Raw genomic sequence first — 18,399 nt, forward strand, 5'->3', positions numbered from 1 at the left:
TGAATAAAAACACAGCCACTGAGAGGTATAACAAACTTATCCCCCTGTGTCATTATTTGGTCGCTTGAAACCCGTAATTTGGGGCACCAGAAGCCATTGACAGCATTCAAATAGTCAGCACAGTCTTTGTGCCAACAATGAGGACCTGTCGGAACAACTTAAAGACACAAATGTTTCTTTAAACTAGCAGTAAAGAAATTGAATTTCAGGTTTAAATTCCCATTTCTAAGGGTTAAAACCGATCTTTTATGCACTTGTAATTCAATTTCATTTAAAAGAAACGGATCACCTCTAAGTTGCACTGACAGCTTATGCAGGAAGCAGCAAAATACCCTGCACGCTTGTAAATAATTGTGTGCTAAGCCCATTTTGGCACCAACACTCATCAGAATGGATTTCTGAGCATCATCAAATTGCAATGAATATGAAGATTCAAATAACGAATATGCTATTGGGATATTCTGCTGAACACTTTGAGGGCTAATCTAGGTATACGTATTTTGTTTTCCTGAACTAATCTTTGGTTTGATATTTGCAGATGTAGTTTGTCACTTCTACATACTGTGGTAAAATGTAGTACCTATTATAAAAGTAACTAAAACATTGAGATTCATGATGCCATCTCAGAATACAGTAAATGAAATGTGAAGCAACGAACACATAGTCAAACATCAATGTAGTAACAGAATGTCATTTTCAAGATCAAGGTATTTATCAGGAGAAATCAAAACAAAGCAGATGACTGTGCTAGTTAAACAGGAAAACAATAAACTACTTTTTATTAAAAAAGCTGAATTAATCAGACTTATGCTTTCTTTTTAATAATTGAAAGCAGCAAGTCTGAGAAGTCTTGTGTTCTCAAAGTGGTTAACTAGTCAGTAGCATGAGCTATAATACTTCCATTTTAAAAATGAACTTTTCAAGATGCTCTATCAAATTTTAATGAGTGGTAATAAACAGTGATACTTTTCATAGGAGCAGATGCAGTACTAGCCTGAAGCTTTTGCTGTGTGCCATCAGCTTCAGTGCTGTGCTATGTATTGTCTTTTGTTGTCTTCAGGTATGGGAAGTATGATGATACTACAGCACTTTAAAGAAAAGAAAATACATGTAATAGTATCCTTAGTATACTAGCTATTTCTTGGCTGAATAATGGTGTTCCCGTTGCTTTCACAATGCTTTTCCTGAAAAGTACTTATAGTTTTTTTTAAATAGGACATTATGCCCTTTCAAAGTTCCTACATTTCCCTATTCAATTCCTACACTGAATAAGAATTGGCTAGCTGAAGAATAATTTTGGATGAGCAGTATCAAAACATAGGTGTGTACCTCTGAGAAAGAATTGTACTGGCTTTTCCAAAAGAAAAAACTTATAGGATAGTGACCCTTCAAGGATTTAAACAAAAAAAGATTGTTTCCTGAGGGACATGAAGAGAGAAGAAGGGGAAGCAAAGAGAGGGGAGGAGAAAGGAGTGGCAACTTGCATCATTAAACTGGTAAATGGTACTAGAATATCAGCCTCCCTACTATCAGCAATGCTTGGAATGAATCCAGGAATTCAGAATGGGTCTGTAAATGTGTCTTCAATTGTAACCTTTGGCATAGATTTATATTCTCAGTCCCTTGGGCACTGAATTTCATTTCCCCATTTGCTAAATGAGAACAATTTATCCTAAATCAACGATAATCAGAGTAAACACTATTATTAATTTATTGTTTCCAGACTAGAAAAAAAAACAGTAAAATGAAGCTCTCTTCTTTTATCAGAGCTTTCCCTACCCCTTTTGCCCTGAGGATCCTATTAGCAGAAAGCTGAGCAACTCTGTTTCATCAGAAATAAATTATGCCTCACTTTTTTAGTGTAACTACTGAAGGGTTGTAAAGATTAGACATACGTTTGAACCCACTATCACTTGATGTTATTTTCCTTGATGTTCTGAGCTTCTTTAGGGGAATGAAACAACATGTTCTTCTGAAAGGCAAGAGTAGAGTTTCTTTAAAAGAACACCAGCCCAGATTTTGGTTGATGTACAAAATAACCCAGGATCTGTACAGCAATATTTAAAGTAATGTATAGGCGGTCTGAAAGGGAGCTGTCATAATTTCTGGCGTGTGCAAGAGGCAGAATGTTTGCAGGGCAAATAGGTGGCAGAACTAGTCACCCTCGTTTTTTAAATGATTAGAAAACTGTAATTCCCCAGAAACAGTAGGCTAATTCTCACTTTCTTCACAAAGGAGCTAAGGATGAAAAAACACCTTTAATTAATAAACACTGCTGGCACTACTTTGGTAACAAGCTGCTGTAAATGAAACTCTTAATTGCCTCAGAACAGAGTATTGTATACAAATTCGTGTTACTCTTTAAGTGCTTCTCTTTGTTGTTGCTATTTGACATTTCTGTAGGAAACAGAAGTAGCTTTGCCAGCCTGCTTGTCGCTGAAAGCAGTTCTTGTCAGATCTCCATTAGTGGGCATCACTGAGGTTAAAAAGTAGCCCAAAACATTCCCTTATCATAGCTGGAATAGACAGCTCTCAGTGCAGTCTAGATCCCAGATAAATTAAGCTGTGTATGAAGCTTCTGTTAATGAACTTTAAATTCTGCGATGAACTTGCATGATGGGGAAAAAAAAAATTAAAATAATGGCTTCTAAAATAGTTATACTTTAAAAATATATATGTACATTTAACATTTTGGCATAAACTATGAAAAAATATTTTGGACTCCTCTATAAAGCTATGTAAATGCTTTTTTCCCCCCCTGTATTCAGAGATTTTTTTTTTTTTTTAATTCAATCTTCAAATTGACTTCTTTTGGTTGTAACTGTCAAAGACTCTGAGTTAGGCAGGAGCTGCATCTTCTACATTGGTGAAGAAAACACCAGAGAAAAATAACTGACATAAGAGTATTTTGAATAGGTACAGTCATGATCCTTTGGTTTTTGAATTCCTTGAACTCTAATTTCCATGATTAGGAGGAGTAAAACCTGTAGATTGCAGTAATTTCTGGGGCATCCCTGCACTTTCCATAAGGAAAGACACACAAGTCCATCTGTGCTTAAGGACTGGAGAGACAATAAAGAGGAGGGGAGAACAATTTTCTCACAGAGACAAGTTCAAGTCTATCGCAGTGATTTTGGTTATGGGAGAACTTTTAGCAAGTTGTAGAACATTTTTCAACATTTCCTTTTTTTACTATGCCATCTCTTGTGAAAAGTGCTGAATTTGGGATACTTACATCAACTTAAACCTGACAGTGGCACCTAAAATAAGCATTTCTGCTTTCTTCTTTTTTAGAATTACTGAATGAGTGAATAGTCACCAGTCTTGAAGAGAGCAGAAGACTGGTAAGTAGTAACAGACATCTTTTTAATCTAAAGTGCAGAATTGAGAAGGAAAAAATGTTTGGAATTGTTGTACTTGCTTGGTTTGATGGTCTAAACAGTTCACAAAAATTATTTTTGCTGCTTAGCATAATGCCTTCAGGGTGCAGTCGGTGCACACACAGACATGAGGATTCTTGGTGTATTTTGTTGGGGACTTTTTCAGTCTGGAGACTGGTTTTAGGTGCAAAATGGATTATGAAGTTCAACCTTTGCAGAAAGAGGCACTTACACTTGGTAATAACAGACTGATGCATCAGTTTATAAGGGGATCAACAAGTATAAAGATGTAGCACTATTGATTTTTTCCTAACTATTGGGTGAAACTTGATTAAAAAAGAGAACAGAGCTTAAAGACGCTTTCAGTTTAAATTTATTGGCTGGGATTATGAATGTTCTTCTGGCAGAGAAGACATCCTTGCCAGGCAAGAGATCCAGTAGCTCCTTGTTTGTGGATGTCACCCATTAACAGTATTTCCCAGTGATAGAACTTGACAGTGGAGATCTGGGATCCCAGGCAAATACCTCCCTTTAGGTGCTGTCTAATTGCTCTGAAGTCAGCACACAGATTCAGGGAGTACTGCTCATTTCTGTTCCAAATGAAGTGCTTTGTACAAAGTAGAGCAGATGTAGCCACTCTGAATTCCCACAACAGATGGAATAAGGAGCTCTCTTGCAGAATATTCTGGAATGATTGAGTTGTGACAGATTTGGCTTTAAATCCTTACTTTCAGGTAGGCAGACAGAAGCTTAAAAATTCATTCTCCCATCATCTAGAAGTAACTTTCTGACCCTTAGTGTTATAAGGTGAGTGCACCCTAGTGTTGGATAGATTGGTGTTTGTACAAAATATGTAATATTTTCTAATAAGGAGAAAATAAATGACTGTGACTCTTCACACTCTGATGGTTAGAACACAAACTTCTGGAATATGAGAAAATAGATGAAAAACCATTGAGGTCAGGATATCATGACCTTTCTTTGCCTGTGGAAAACAGCTTGTTTGAAACACCAAGGTGTGGGTACGTCCTTTCTTATGTTTATTATTCTATGCCCAACCTTTGAAGTTCATATTTTTGTTCTTTTTTTTTTTCCTAAAGCTTATAAAACTTAATGTGATAGCATGATAGCTCTTGAAAGCACGATCTATCATATCCAAAAATTAATTAAAAGGAAAAGCTACACAAATGGATATGGAAAAGAACACATGAATATCTTATCAGAGATATCTTGGGTGCAGTTTCAAGGTCAGCAAAGACCATTGTGAGTCTGTGCTGCAGCCAGAATGGCAGCTTTGATTTCCTCACCTCTGACCCCATATTCCTTCTCCCTACTTATACTGGCAATTGCAAGGGAGCAGCAGCCCAGTCAGAGGAAGAAAACACCACCAAAACCCCCAAATAGCTCCCCACACCCTTCCCAAGACAGCTCTGGCATTCAGAAACCATAGGAACAATTTTTCCTCTCAGAGCAGGTTTGAGTGGGATGTTTCTGTGCAGTTTTGTGGTCAGGATTGTCAGTGCAGGGGGGAGCAGCAGATCCAACAGCAGATTTTGGTACTCTGAGAGCAACTGGAGCCTATTGTGGAACTGCTCCTGAAATTGCTCTGAAGGAAATAAAATCCAGAGAACTTCTCCATGAGTTACAATAAATTTTGTATTGTGGTATGTGTTAGTCCACAGAGGGATTCAGCTTCCTATAAGACACAATTTTAGTTTTATCTTTAATCAGCATATACAACTGGTATAAACTGGGATCTCTCTTTGAGTGGCACTCAGTAAGTACTGCAGATATCATTAGGTGCAATTTCACCCAATCAGTCATCTCTTAAGGTAAATTAATGTCATAAAAGTGGATTGAGGCTTCTAGTAATCCTCACACTGTTTGCAAGCAGAATTTAAAAAGGTACAGTTCAGATACTTTATTGACATTGAATTTGACTTGCACTTTGGATATTTGTTTGTCTGATGCTTATGTTTAGGTACATTTACATAAAGTAAATTTAGTGTTGTGATATTAATACAAATGCTTTTTCTAAACAAGTCCAGAAGCAGCACAAAACTCCAAGAACTGTGTATTTAAAAATAAATACTCAAGGTGATGATTACAAACTGCACACTGGTGCCTTGCAGGGAAAAGTTTGCAAACCAGAAAATGTGCAGAACCATTTATTTGTATTATTCAAGGTCATCACAGTAAAGATAGCAAGTAAATTTGAGAGTTATCTTTAAGATTATTAGGAGTGCTGGAAAATCATGCCCTGACATTATCTATATAAGGAATAAATATGGTTAAATATGAACCTAGACAGGTCTGTGACAGATAGCTCTTATTTAAGATAGTTTTTCGTTAAATAACTCTTCTGTTGATCCATGAATCAAAGATAAACTGAGAAATATATATATATGTATATATATATATATAAAACAGAATATTTGCCATTATTTCATTTCATGAAAAGTAGGAATCTAAAAAAGAAGCATTCTGGGAATGCTTAAAAGAAACATTCCAGGAATTGTCTGCCTTACAAATTAGTATGGTCTAAAGAAGCAGTTAAAGAATTCATTCAAAATTAAAGGACAAAAAAGGAAATACAATAACTTGTAAAGAAAAACCTTATTTTGTGAACACATCTTTTATTGTGGTATTTTTTTCCCAGTATAGTTAATGGCAGTATGCACATTTACTAATACACTATTTATTTATTTATTTTAATAATTAGTTGGCAAGATCCATCAAACTCCTGAGGAGTTCTGTCATCAAGAATTTTTAAATATAGGAGCCACAGCTGTTTACAGCTGAATCATTCACAGTGTATATCAATCAAGTTTCAGTAAAATGGCACTGATAAAATTGTAAACTGAAAGAAGAATATTTCAGCTTAAAGAATCTGTTGGAGTAACTGAAATAAGGTGTAAAACAGGTAACACCTGTGATGAGTGTGGGTAGAATGGTTTCATTTTGTGCTGTTGTGGATGACAGTAATAAATGCATGGAAAATAGTCCTTTTAAAAAACTGTGGCTGATATTGCTTATAATAGAGAGCATAAATGAAAAGTGATTCATAAAATATCCTTCAGTGCAATTACAAATCAAAATAAAAGATGCACTAAAACCCACCAAAAGAACATTGTCTGGCAGTCACAGACCGTACAGGAATGTCTTCCCACTCCGTTTCTGAGAAGAGGGTTTCCATTAGTTACAGGATGTTAAATATCCACCAGAAGTGGTGCACTGTCCTTCTGCTGAAGAAGTTTCCCTGGAATAGGAATTGGATTTAGTTTCAAAGAGAGGATGGGGTGTAGTGTGTATTTTTATGAGGTGCAGCCATTTAGATGTCCATAACCTCAGTCTGGAGGTGTCACTCTTGTTTAGTTCAAGTTGGGCAGCTGTTGGAATGCAAGTGAAAGTGCAAATTGAAGGGAAATCAGTATGTACCTAACAGAACAAATAAAGAATATTGGTAAAAAGAGGATGAAAACATGAGAATATATGGGTTTGGTTTTCAGTCCTTGCTCCTCAAAGTAATTTAAGGGAAATTTTAAGATAACCTGTGAATAAAGAATTCTTGTTGTTGCCATGGCACCATTTTAGCAACAGTGCAGGAATTGTTCCTTGCTTCCCAAATGATACAACCAAAGTTATTTGGTGGAATATACACAGAAAAAAAATTTCTATCCACAAGAATTTAATCTGTGAACAGACTAGAGCTTTTATTGTTACCATGTTTAATATCATGGAAGTTTCTGGAGTTACATGGCTTACAAGATATGTGCCATGAAATGGTCTTAATGTTTTGGATTCTCCATCTTTAAGTAATGGTCAAACTTATATACTTCAGGTTTAGAGGCTTTAATTACACAGGAATATTTTACAGTTCTAAGGTAATTGAAACAACTTATTATTCACTCTTGATGTTGAAAAAAAATACTTCTGTCGTATCAAGAATTCTTTCCCACTAGCTGTTTACATGCAAACTGGTTACTTCTAGTAGTTGATTTTTTTCTGTGTAAAAGCCAGTGGGGAATGGAGGACAGAAAGGAAAATGGGCTTTAAGGAAAAAGGATTGTATCCTTGCCAACTGCATCATGCATGACAAGGGCATGATAGCTCATCATGACAAGGAGTCAGAGAAAAGTGGAGTAATTTAATGTAATCATATGTTTAGAGAAATATAAGTAAAAGGACTAATGAATTCAGGTAATACAGATTTGTCTCCTGTGCTTGTCAGGGCCCTGGAACTGAATAAGCATCATTTTGCTGTGTGATAATAATATATCTTCTCCTTTCTGCTTTCTGTCTTAACTATTTTAAACTCCACATTCATCAGGTCAAAAGCTAATGCATATTGTGTGTGTGAACAGTAACCTATTACAATGAGTGTATTTATCTTAGTTGCTTAAATAGCTCCAGTGCCATACACTCCTCATCATTGCTGGTGACTTCTGGCACTTGCAGTGTAACCACTACATAATAACAGCCAGGGAATTTGGTGTATATATAACCTAAATATGTCTTCTGTGTATCTGATAGCTGAGATTAATAGCGTGCTTTCCTTGGAAATAGTTTTGCTGAAACTATGCTATCATTTGAACACCATATTTGCATTCATATTATTTTCTATAATCTAAACATTTTCTACAGAAGGAGGGAGTGGGGAAGCTTTTTCTAGTAACATTGAGTAGCATTGTTGAGAAATTCTCTTCCTATCCCAACTTCTCAGTGGAAAATAACTTTCTACATTGGGTCTAACGTTTTCAAAAATGCTTGTAAAATTGAGTATTAAATGTTGGAAAACTCAATGTGTCAGCTAAATAAGCTGTATAGCATCTTAACAATGTAAAGGTTACTTTAGAGTTTGAAGTATGAGCACAAGATCCAGATTCTCCAGTTAAGGACTCAGTTTCTCTCAAAACAATTCTCTCAAAAGCTTCTTCAGAATGGTTCTAATACTTTGGTGGCAAGAAATGTAATGAGGAACCAAGTTGTACTTAAAATTTTCTCCTCTAAACGTGAACAAACCCAAGGAAGTATAGTCAAATGGAACTGAGTTTTTTGAGCTTTTTCCTCGTTCTGTTAGTGCAAGCTCAGAATATTTGAGAGAATACAAACATGTTTCATCTCCAGTTTCATTCAATCTGTTTTCACTTGCTTGACAATTCAATATGGATATTTGAGATTTTTTTTTGCATCAGCTCTTCTTTCCTTTTTAACTCTCCCTTTCTCTCCAACTGTGCTCACTTATTTTATATATATATCATTTCACACTCATATTTTTCACCTTCTCCACTGGAGAAAATAGGCTACTAAGGCTGTTCACTTTCTGAAAGTTGTTTTTCTTTCAGCTCTGTTTCCCTAAGGGGGCTAAAAGAAGGGAAATGTAGAATGCTGAAATGGAAACTTTAGGATTTTTACTACTACATAACAAAATGCTTGGCTTGGGTAGGGAGAAATCCATATTCTATTTTTTTGGAAAAAGGAAAGTCGTCTCCAAATCTCTATTTTGGACAAAAAAAATGGTTTGCTTCTTTCTTAGAAGAGAATGTTTAGTAGTCATAATTGTTTGTCTCCATGATCCCAGTGTGTAAGAAGTGGTTGGACTAATGTTTTGGTTGTTTTAGTGTGAAAAATCAGCTCTTAAAACTGAGTTTATACCTCTGCATTTAAACCAAGTCCATTATGATTCTGCACTGCAGCCTTTGAGGTAGCAAAGGCCACAGCTACTACTTCATGTTGGATGGAATTAATCTTCACACTCTTAATGTCTTTTTTTACCTTTATTATGTAAATGTTTATAAATCATTGAATAAATTTGGCAATATAAATGCTAAAACTTAAACCGGGATTATTCTTCGCCAAATATATTGGTATAAACATAGTCATTGTTGTCACGAATAAATTATTTCTGTGGGTTTTCAAGTTGAAGAAGAAAAAGGTTTTCAGATTAAGGAGAAAACACACCATACAAGTCCTGCTGTGATATCCTTTGCCCTTTACTTGAAGTCTTCCCTAGTTTAATCAGAAAAGATCTTACTAAGCATCCTGTGCATACAAAGTACCACCTTCTACGAAAAAAAGAGTGGAAGCAAAACCTCCTCCTTGTTCCTACTTCCCATGCCTGTTCCTGTTATCTCTTGACCTTTCCTCAGTACTTTGTCTCCATATCCTTTCTCTGGTGTTTTCTAGCACTGTAGCCAGCAGCGATTTTGATTTCCATTCCAAATCAGAGGAAAGCAGTAGAGGAAGGCAGAGCAGAGTGATCTTTGTGAAGCTGTTTTGGGGTGAGAGCAGGGGCCGCCAGCAGTAGCAGTGTATGTGTGCAGTGTCCTGCTCGCCCATTACCAGCCCCAGAGTCATGAACAGTTTTTTTGGTTGTAGTCAGCACATCTGTCTTCCTACAGTATTAGTTGTTGAAACCAAATGTACTGCAGAACTTCTGCAGCTTCCCTGGAGTACAGCACCCAGGTTTCATACAAAATTACATAAGCTTAAAAGTATAGGATTTTGTAGTGGTTTATTAAAGGGAGTCCCTGTCTGTGTCCTGTGATTAATCCACAGGTTTGTTGTACTCCTACACAGGTACTCATTTGCACTCCTAGACATTATTTATGAAATGCAGATGCTTACTGAATGTTACCCAATGTAGTTTATTCAAAATGGTTGTCAGCAGGTCTAAGGGTTTGCTCTGAAAATTAAACCCAGACTGATACTTAGGGCTTGGTGACTTAAGAGGTGTTGACATGCAGTTGTGTACTGAATGCTTCCAGCAGAGAGGGGAGTTGAAACAAACACTTCTACAGCAAACTTCAGGCTGTTTGGTTAGTCACTGCTGTTGGTGATTTCAGGATTTACAGCAGGCATGACTAACTCACTGAGATGTTCTCTCAGTGACAAAGACAGCTGTCCCTCTCCAACAGCACCTGATCCAGTACCTGTGTGTTGGAAGACGTGTCATTTCAGACACACAAGGTAGCAGATGGGATCATGGGGGAATGGCAAACCACCTACCTTTCAGGTAGGCCTGTCTCTGAGGCCATTTCACAATCCCCAAAGTTTTTTTTCATATTTATTTAATGCCAGCATATGACTATTTACATGCAGTTCCCCCCCCCCTTTGGTTTATTCCCTCTAATCAGCTTACTCCAGCATACACATAATTTCTCTAGACAATGTATTACCTCCTCTAGGCTGTCTCACATTCTGTCTGATTGCAACTCTTTCCAGTGCACATGCTGTGTTCCTGGTCCTTACCATCCATAATACATTGTAACCATAGATACCATGCACAATTCAAACAGGAATCTTCAGGGCTCCACACTTTCTTTTGTAAATATTTTGATGAAAAGAGTGATTATATTTCAGATCAAGGCTTCAACAGAATACTAGTTAAAAACATTGATTAAGAAAATTAAAACTATGTACTCAGCTGTGCGTATCCCGAAGGTGAAGTTGAAACTGAGATTCACAACTACTGCACATCAGCATGAAGTGCTACTGAAAGGTGGTTTATTTTTGTATTAGTGATCTCTCAAGGCCTGATTTAAAGTCACTTGCAAGGAAGGTAAGACTTTCCATTGATTTGAATTTGCCTTGAAGCATAGATATTTTATAGTTTTAATTGATATCTTCAAAATTGAGTGTTATGCAGTTGGTAAAGTGGTGAGGATTAATTCAAATGTAAAATATTGTTGTTATGTTCCATTCTGGTCTTAGGCAGCATCCACATCAACTACTACTGCAGAAGTAGTTGAACTGAATTTTTGAAGGGAAAAAAAAAATCCCATGCTTATAAGGACAATATTTTTGATTTAATATTGTCCTTAACCTCATTAGGGAAATTTTTTACAAGCATTTTTTTTTCAAAGCCGAAGTTCTGTCTCTGTATATGGCTATTAAAATCATTATACATTTTTAGGAGTAAATAAATTTAGAAGAGCAGAAATGCATAATGCAGCACCCTTTTATCAAGGGCATATACCACGCACCAGATGGAAAACAAACTGTGTTTACAACATTACCACTATCGCCACTGACACTACTAGATCTACAATATGTTATAGCAGCAGCTCCATTAACCTTGCTAGTTCTGTTGGAGTTGCCTGGTACTTTGCCCAATCTGTGTTTGTTGTCAGCAAATGGATCAAATTAGGAGATTTTCATTCTGTTTATTGACCTTTTTTCCTCCTTCCTCAATTTAGGCCATAGTTCATTCAAAATTGTTCTACTATTGCTCTGTAAAATACTGAGAATAGATGGCTCTGGATCTGTCTGCTACTACACATGGAAATTATACTGTCTTACCTCAGAGGTGAAACTTTAGGACAACCATTGATAGCAAATGTGCTGTAAAAGCACCAGTTTCTCCCTAGTTGGTGGCCGTGGTTGGTGATGTGCTCTCTGAGGCTGTTGACCTCTACCTGCATCAGGACACACTGCTGATTTTGAAGGCAGGTTTGCCCACAAGATCTTTAACTTTTCGAATAAGAGCAATCTCACCACTCCAATTTATATTTTTAGCATAGCCATATGTATTTGCTTGGTGGTTTGGGGACCGAGCAAGAATGTTTTATTTTTTAGATGAGTTTACTAGAAGAGTGATTCTGTTACCCTTCCTTTGATGCTTTTACTCCAGACTAGTTGAAAGGATGTTTAGTTTCTAACCTGTGGCCTGTCTCAACTTCATGCCATCATTCCATTATCAGTTCAGTTCAGCAGGAACCACTGCAGTCCCATATGTTCCCACAATTCCTGTGTTTGTGCCACAGGAATCCACAGGCAGCCACATGACAACCCAAGTCTGTGAACTGATCCAGCCCAAACAGAACGTTTTGCTGCTGCTGCTGCTGTGATTTTTGGCTGGATGCATTTCCCACCTCACTGTGTGACTGCAAGAGCACTTCCACCTCAGGGGAGAACAGAGCCAAGTCCTGTGGGTGAGGAGAAGAGCACAGTCACTCCCCTCCCTAATGATGCTTACCAGATTAAACTGATTGTGGGCAAAGATATGTTAGCTAGACAATTAGAAAGCCTTAGGAAGCCATTTTCAGTTAAATTATTATTTGGAATGAGGTGGTGTCTTCCATGTACCTACTGGCAGACACCTAAGCCATTTCTTGGCATTCTGTAGTTATTTCTTTTTCCTTGGCAGTTCATTCATTAACATTATAAAGGAAACAAAGCTGTAGGGGTAAGAAAATTATTTCAAAGACTGAGACAGAAGTAACCTGATGCTGGCTTTGTGCAACCTCCCTTCCACTTCTTCCTGTTGTGTGAGTAGCGCTGAGCAGGCAGCTGTGATTTAGATCAACACTACTTGCCACAGCAAGCTGAATAACCCCCTGACCTTCAGTTCTATTGTGATACACAGGTTTCATTTTCTCTGAGCTGAAAGCAACTTATACTGAAGGGAAAATAAGGCCTGCTTCTCAATTTAGACAGGATTCAAGACATTGCATCAGCAGTCAGGCAGACTGAAACAGTAGGGTTTTTTCTACTGTATAAAATATGGCAAATTTAAAAGTTGAGTGTTTTCTTGGTACCCTTAGGTTCACCTACAACTTGCATGGGAAAAACAAAAAAACCCAAAACAATAAGTTTAGGCTGGTGAATGAGAAATAATGAATGTAAAATAAAAATTTAGGAATTCAAAATTTTCTGCACTGCATCTTTGCAATGCCCTCATTCTGCATAAAGCATGTCTGTGTGAGGACAGCCAGAGCAACTATAATTCCAAACATTTACCCCCAATTAATTCTTCCAAACTTAACTATTGTATAAAGCAGTTTGAGTCCAAGTCTTTATAGCAGTGATAGGTAGGGGTTGCATAGGCTGAAGCCATTTGGTTTATTCCTTCTTAATCTATCGTAACTATTTACAAAAATATGGTTTTACCTGAAAATATTGTCATGGGCACAGTGTATGTGCTGTCTATGAGGTTTCTTTTGTGTTTGCTGCTGGAGTTGGCTTCTCTGCAGAGTTGTCACAGTGGATGAAGCCAAACAGTCATGGAACAGTTGTGGAGGCCTCCATGTGATCTGTCATATTTAACAGACTGCAGCATGAGGCTGAAATGTGGGATCTCCTGTCACAGAAGAGTTGAAGCAGTGCTTTTCTGGGTACCTGATAATAGAAGAGGTCACTTTTTAGAGCAACTTACCTCATAGTAAATGGTGTAAGAAGCACTGGTGAGCCATCATTCATTGGAGCCTGCTATAGACAGTTCTTTGTCTCTAACAAGACAACAGGGAAGCCCAAATTGATAGCTGAGTCCTGCAGATATCACTTGTGTATTCATTCCTTCATGTACTTTGCCTGCAGTGTTTCTGAAAGATAAAATAGTGCTTAGGTTGATGAGAGGGAGCGGATAGGAAGAACTGTTTGGACATAATGAGAAATAAGATATCTTAAAGTAGAATCTATTTGTTTCTCTTTTTCACTAACACTCCTGACACGATATTCTTTTAGAGGCTTCGTTATGAACACAGTTTTATCTATACTTCATGTGGGCAGATATGTAAAGGAGCAACAGAAGGGAAGGAATAAAAAAGGAGAGAGAAACTAACAGCCACAGAGCAGATACCAAGCTTCTGTGAAAGCATCAGTCAGGATAGGAAATGATAATCTTCCCTAACAAAGAAAAAAAAACCTGAATAGGAGTGCCCATGATGAAATAAAGAGTGACCCTGGTTGCTCCAGTACAGTTTGGTATTGTATCTTTGTAAGCCTCCTGCTCTTTTGGTCATTCATTAGTACGGTAAGTTTCTGTGGACAGTGTTTTACTCAGATGTTATTGCAGTTCTGCTTGTGGGCACAGATCCAGAATCATGCAAAAAAGGCAACAGTGTATGGACTTAATAGTTGTCCTCTGATAGACTGCAGCAGGAGTAGAAGTTGCAATATTAAATAAGCAGGAAAATGCATTATGCACGGTGCCCTAATATCTGCAGCTATTTTTCTGTACCATGCACTGAGATCTTGCCCTTGTTCTTTATGCTTTTATACCATCTTCATTCCATTGTTGGGATTCTATCTTTAGAGACATGCCACTTTAATCTATTCACTTAGTAGCCTTTGCAGTAAAGAATAAGTTCAAGCTGTTCTTCAAAAGATTCCTTGGCCCCCAGTGTTATGTTTACACTAGTGCTTTACAGCTCAGGGTGGTTTGGGCCTCAGTGGACACTAATTTCTGCCAGATTTGTTACAACTTGTTATTCAATATCTTCACCAATCATCTGAGTCTTTTAATTGCTAATCAAGGTTGCAGTTAGCAGTAGTGAATAGCAACAGGGGTTAATAAAGACATGGACACAAAACTGCAGTTTTATCCGAATGTATAATCCTTAAAAGAAATTAGTATCTGTATCCTCTTCTCGGAGTACTCACTCATCTCTCACTGAAGCCCCCAATAATCATGACTCCTCATAAACCATAGATCAAAGGTATTTTAAAAGGTAAATTTTATGGGGCACTCTTAATTCTATTGAGTTGTGTTGTTTTGCAGCTGAAAATTTATAGAAATGTGTGCAAGGTAGAGCTCTGCACAGAGAAATCTAACCTGTCCCTAGTGGTCCTACACACTTCCTCAAAATAACTAATGAGAATTACTAGATATCTTGAATTTTATACAGAAAAAAGTATTTAGTCTTACTAAAATATAACTAGAGAGGTACAGCTGTACTTACAAGACCTGGCTAATGACAGCAATGGCTTTTCGTGACATCTGTTTGGTAGGCTTCAGACTGACCTTGTCAAAGTTAAAAGCTCATAACATTCATATTTTGTTTTTATAGCATTATGATTCTGCATAACAGTGCTAAACACAAAACCACAGTATAATTATCCTGTCAATCAACCTGCCAGAAAAGGCATTTTCCACCAGCTTTGCACCTACTAAACTGTAAATAATTTATAAAATTAAAAGTCAAAACTAAGAGGAGGCATTTTGGGGCTAGTTAAGCACTTGTCAGAGCTCTGTGGTTTAAGTGACCCCACACACTGAGCTCTGGTTGCTTCTATCCTGGGAGTGTGAAAGTGGTCATTTGTCTTTGTATTGCTGTGCTTGCACCTAATAAAAATATCAGGCTGTTAATAGAACTCTGAGCAGGTGTACAGTGTGTGTTGTAATGATGTTTTATTCATTTGAATTTCCAGCCCATTTAGTCTCATCCAACAAACAACAAAAATATTTTCTTCGTTATCTCCAATTAATGTAAATGTCAAATGTTTGAATGTATTATCACACCGATAATTCAGTACGTTCGTTGATTTGTGGAGTACTTGCCTTAAAGTGACAATTAAAACAAGGGGAAAAGTAATCCAGATTGCATGTTCTTATCTGTTGTCATGCTCTTAAAGAGATGTTGGACTTGCTTCTGTGAGATCTCCTTTTGACTCTGCTAAACAAGTTGTCTAAAATCTTTGAGTTTACCATTGTTTCTGGTTGGTCTTTTAAAAATTCAGTAGTTGATTTGTATTCATTTTAAAACAAGGATTATTGGCTGTCCGTTGAATGTTCTGTTGCTATGTGTAATACGTTGGCTTGATTTTGGCTGGGATTTTCTTCCTAGTAGCTGGTACAGTGCTAGGTTTTGGATTTAATTAAGAGGGTCATGCTGGTAACACAGGGATATTTGAGTTGCTGCTGAGAGGGGCTTGCACAGTCGGGCACTTTGCTTCTCATGCTGCCCTGCCAGCGAGCAGGCTGGGGGTGCCCAGGATGCTGGGGGGGACACAGATAACCTCAAATGACCTGGGGGATATTCTCAGCACATTCCATAGTGTCATGCTGAGCAATAAAACTGGGGGGAGTTGGCCAAGGGGCTGATGACCCACTGCTCAAGGGCTGGCTGGGCATTGCTCAGCAGGTGGGGAGCAATTGCATTGTGCATCACTGGGTTTGTATATTCTTTTATCCTCATTATTATTATTTTCCCATCCTTTTCTGTCCTATTAAACTGTCCTTTATCTCAACCCCCAAGTTTTACCTTTTTTCCTGATTGTTTGCCCCATCCCACTGAGGTGGAGGGAGCGAATGACTGTGGTGCTCAACTGCCTGTCAGGTTAAACCACTACAGATATTAAAATTGAGTTGACAGATACCAATCTCTCATAACAGACCTGTTCAGAGGGCAGAACACTGCTTTATGGATATATAAAAACAAGTGGGTTCAGATAGGATAGAGCCAATAAAATAATTCTCAAGGGTTTACCTTTCCTTGTGCTTATTTGTAACTTAGTCTTGTGCCTGACCACTCAATTATAGTGAGGAAATGAGTACTTCTCACCTATCTCTCAGTGCTGTCTTTCCAGCTCAATTAAATATTTTTAGAGTAAGTGGAACTGAAACTCTTAAGAAGCATAAAGTATTTCAAAGGCCTGAAACACATGTTGTAAAAGTCAATCACACCTAAAATTGGGCTTCTTAATCTCAGTTGAAATATTTGAGTAGGAATTACTTCCGTAGATGTAAATATCCTGTAGCTGTCACTCAAAATAATGACCAAACTATTTCTGCTTGTTTGTTTTGGTATTTTATTCATTAGCTTTTGGTCCTGTTGCAGTGTCATGCTGGAGCAGTGATCTGTGTGTCCCACTGCAGCACTCCCCAAGGACGGTGTAGGGGGTCAGCTGACACTGGGCCTGGATGAGTAGGAGCCTGCTGCTTTCAGCATGTTCTGCAGATATCTAGAGAGCACACTTTGGGTATTACAAACAAGAAAAAAATTATTACAGTCACATGCTAATTACTGAGCACCTCTAGAACTGCTCTTACTTGGTTCAATTTGTAGATCACTTGGTTAGATCCCTACCAATATTTGGTACCTGTTTTCTTTATAACTTTTTCAGATTTTTTTTTTCTGTTTGAAAGTTAAATTTTATATGAACTTTATAAATGCAGATAATAATTTACAAATGGCCCTTTCTCACATGGAGAAAATATGAAGCAAAACCAACCTGTGAATCCACCCAAACTACGTCTCATCATCACACACTCTACGTGGAAGGAGTCATGTAGTGGAGTCATTACACTTTTCCTCCAGGTTTTGCATATGATGAAAATCTGCTGTGCTGAGAATACTGGTAATGTTTAGTTTGTTATTATTAACACTTGTGCAAGTTTCCATGGAAAGTCATTTAGTATTGGTGAAGAACTACAGAAATACTCAATTGCATTTCCCATCCATCCTTCCTTCCCTCCACTTGTAAGAACTAAACATTGGTGGTGTTTCACTAAAAAAGGACTTTCCCTCCCCACTGCTCAGCTTTGGTTTTAGTAGAATTTTAGTAGAATTCTGGTAGAATCAATGCCTGGGTGTAAGTATAGCATATCAAAATTGGGGTGTGCAATCCCACACATTTCTGTTTCATGTAGAGTAGACCTGTCTAGGAATTTAGTTTTGGGAATGGGAGACAGGAACACAGTGGTGCTTGTGGGAAAGGCATGACTTTGCTATTGTGTAGTCATATATTTATGAATGTACCACATGCTGAGATTCTGTACCTTTTTTAGATTACTGAAGCATTGAAGAGCTGCAAGGATATGCTGCTTGTGTTTTTCTCTCTTAAAATAAACCAGAATTACTTACTTATTATTTTACAGTGACTGGAATTCCAAATTTTGCAAAAAGTGTCAGCCTCTTACCTGCCCACTCTTGTTTCTGCACACTCTCCTCTGAGATTGCCATGTTAGGGTTTTAGAAACAATGAAATTTTACATTTCTCCAGCATGATAGGAGGAAGATAATTAGGGAAGGTGGGAGAGTTGCAGGAGAACTGGATGGTCTGAAGTGCAGTGGATTTTGCAAGAGTATCTGGGCTGTAGTTAGTTTAGCTCTTAATAAATGAAATGAGAGGGAAATTTGCAACATATATTCTATGTCTGGGATTCAGCAGATGGAAAAAGTTGTTTAGAACCTCTGATTTAAAAGATAAAACTGAAATACTAGATATGGGGAAACAGTGATAGAAATGTAGATAGGAAAATATTTAGACATTTGATGTAGATTTTACACACTTAATG

At 37.4% G+C, this 18,399-nt stretch overlaps 1 protein-coding gene across 11 annotated transcripts in view; it reads left to right on the forward strand.

Moving 5' to 3' along the window:
• TENM2 (teneurin transmembrane protein 2) overlaps positions 1–18,399 on the forward strand; it is a 1,087,321-nt gene that overhangs the window by 200,727 nt on the left and 868,195 nt on the right. For all 11 annotated transcript variants that reach the window (XM_039385212.1, XM_039385215.1, XM_039385216.1 and 8 more), the window contains one exon: positions 3,295–3,344. The gene's annotated coding sequence lies outside the window, so the exon portion shown is untranslated. The remainder of the gene's footprint in view (positions 1–3,294; positions 3,345–18,399) is intronic.

This window comes from Pipra filicauda, unplaced genomic scaffold (genome assembly GCF_003945595.2).
Source record: "Pipra filicauda isolate LSUMZ 115617 unplaced genomic scaffold, ASM394559v2 scaffold3_size10097308_pilon, whole genome shotgun sequence".
In the NCBI taxonomy this organism is placed as follows: domain Eukaryota; kingdom Metazoa; phylum Chordata; class Aves; order Passeriformes; family Pipridae; genus Pipra; species Pipra filicauda.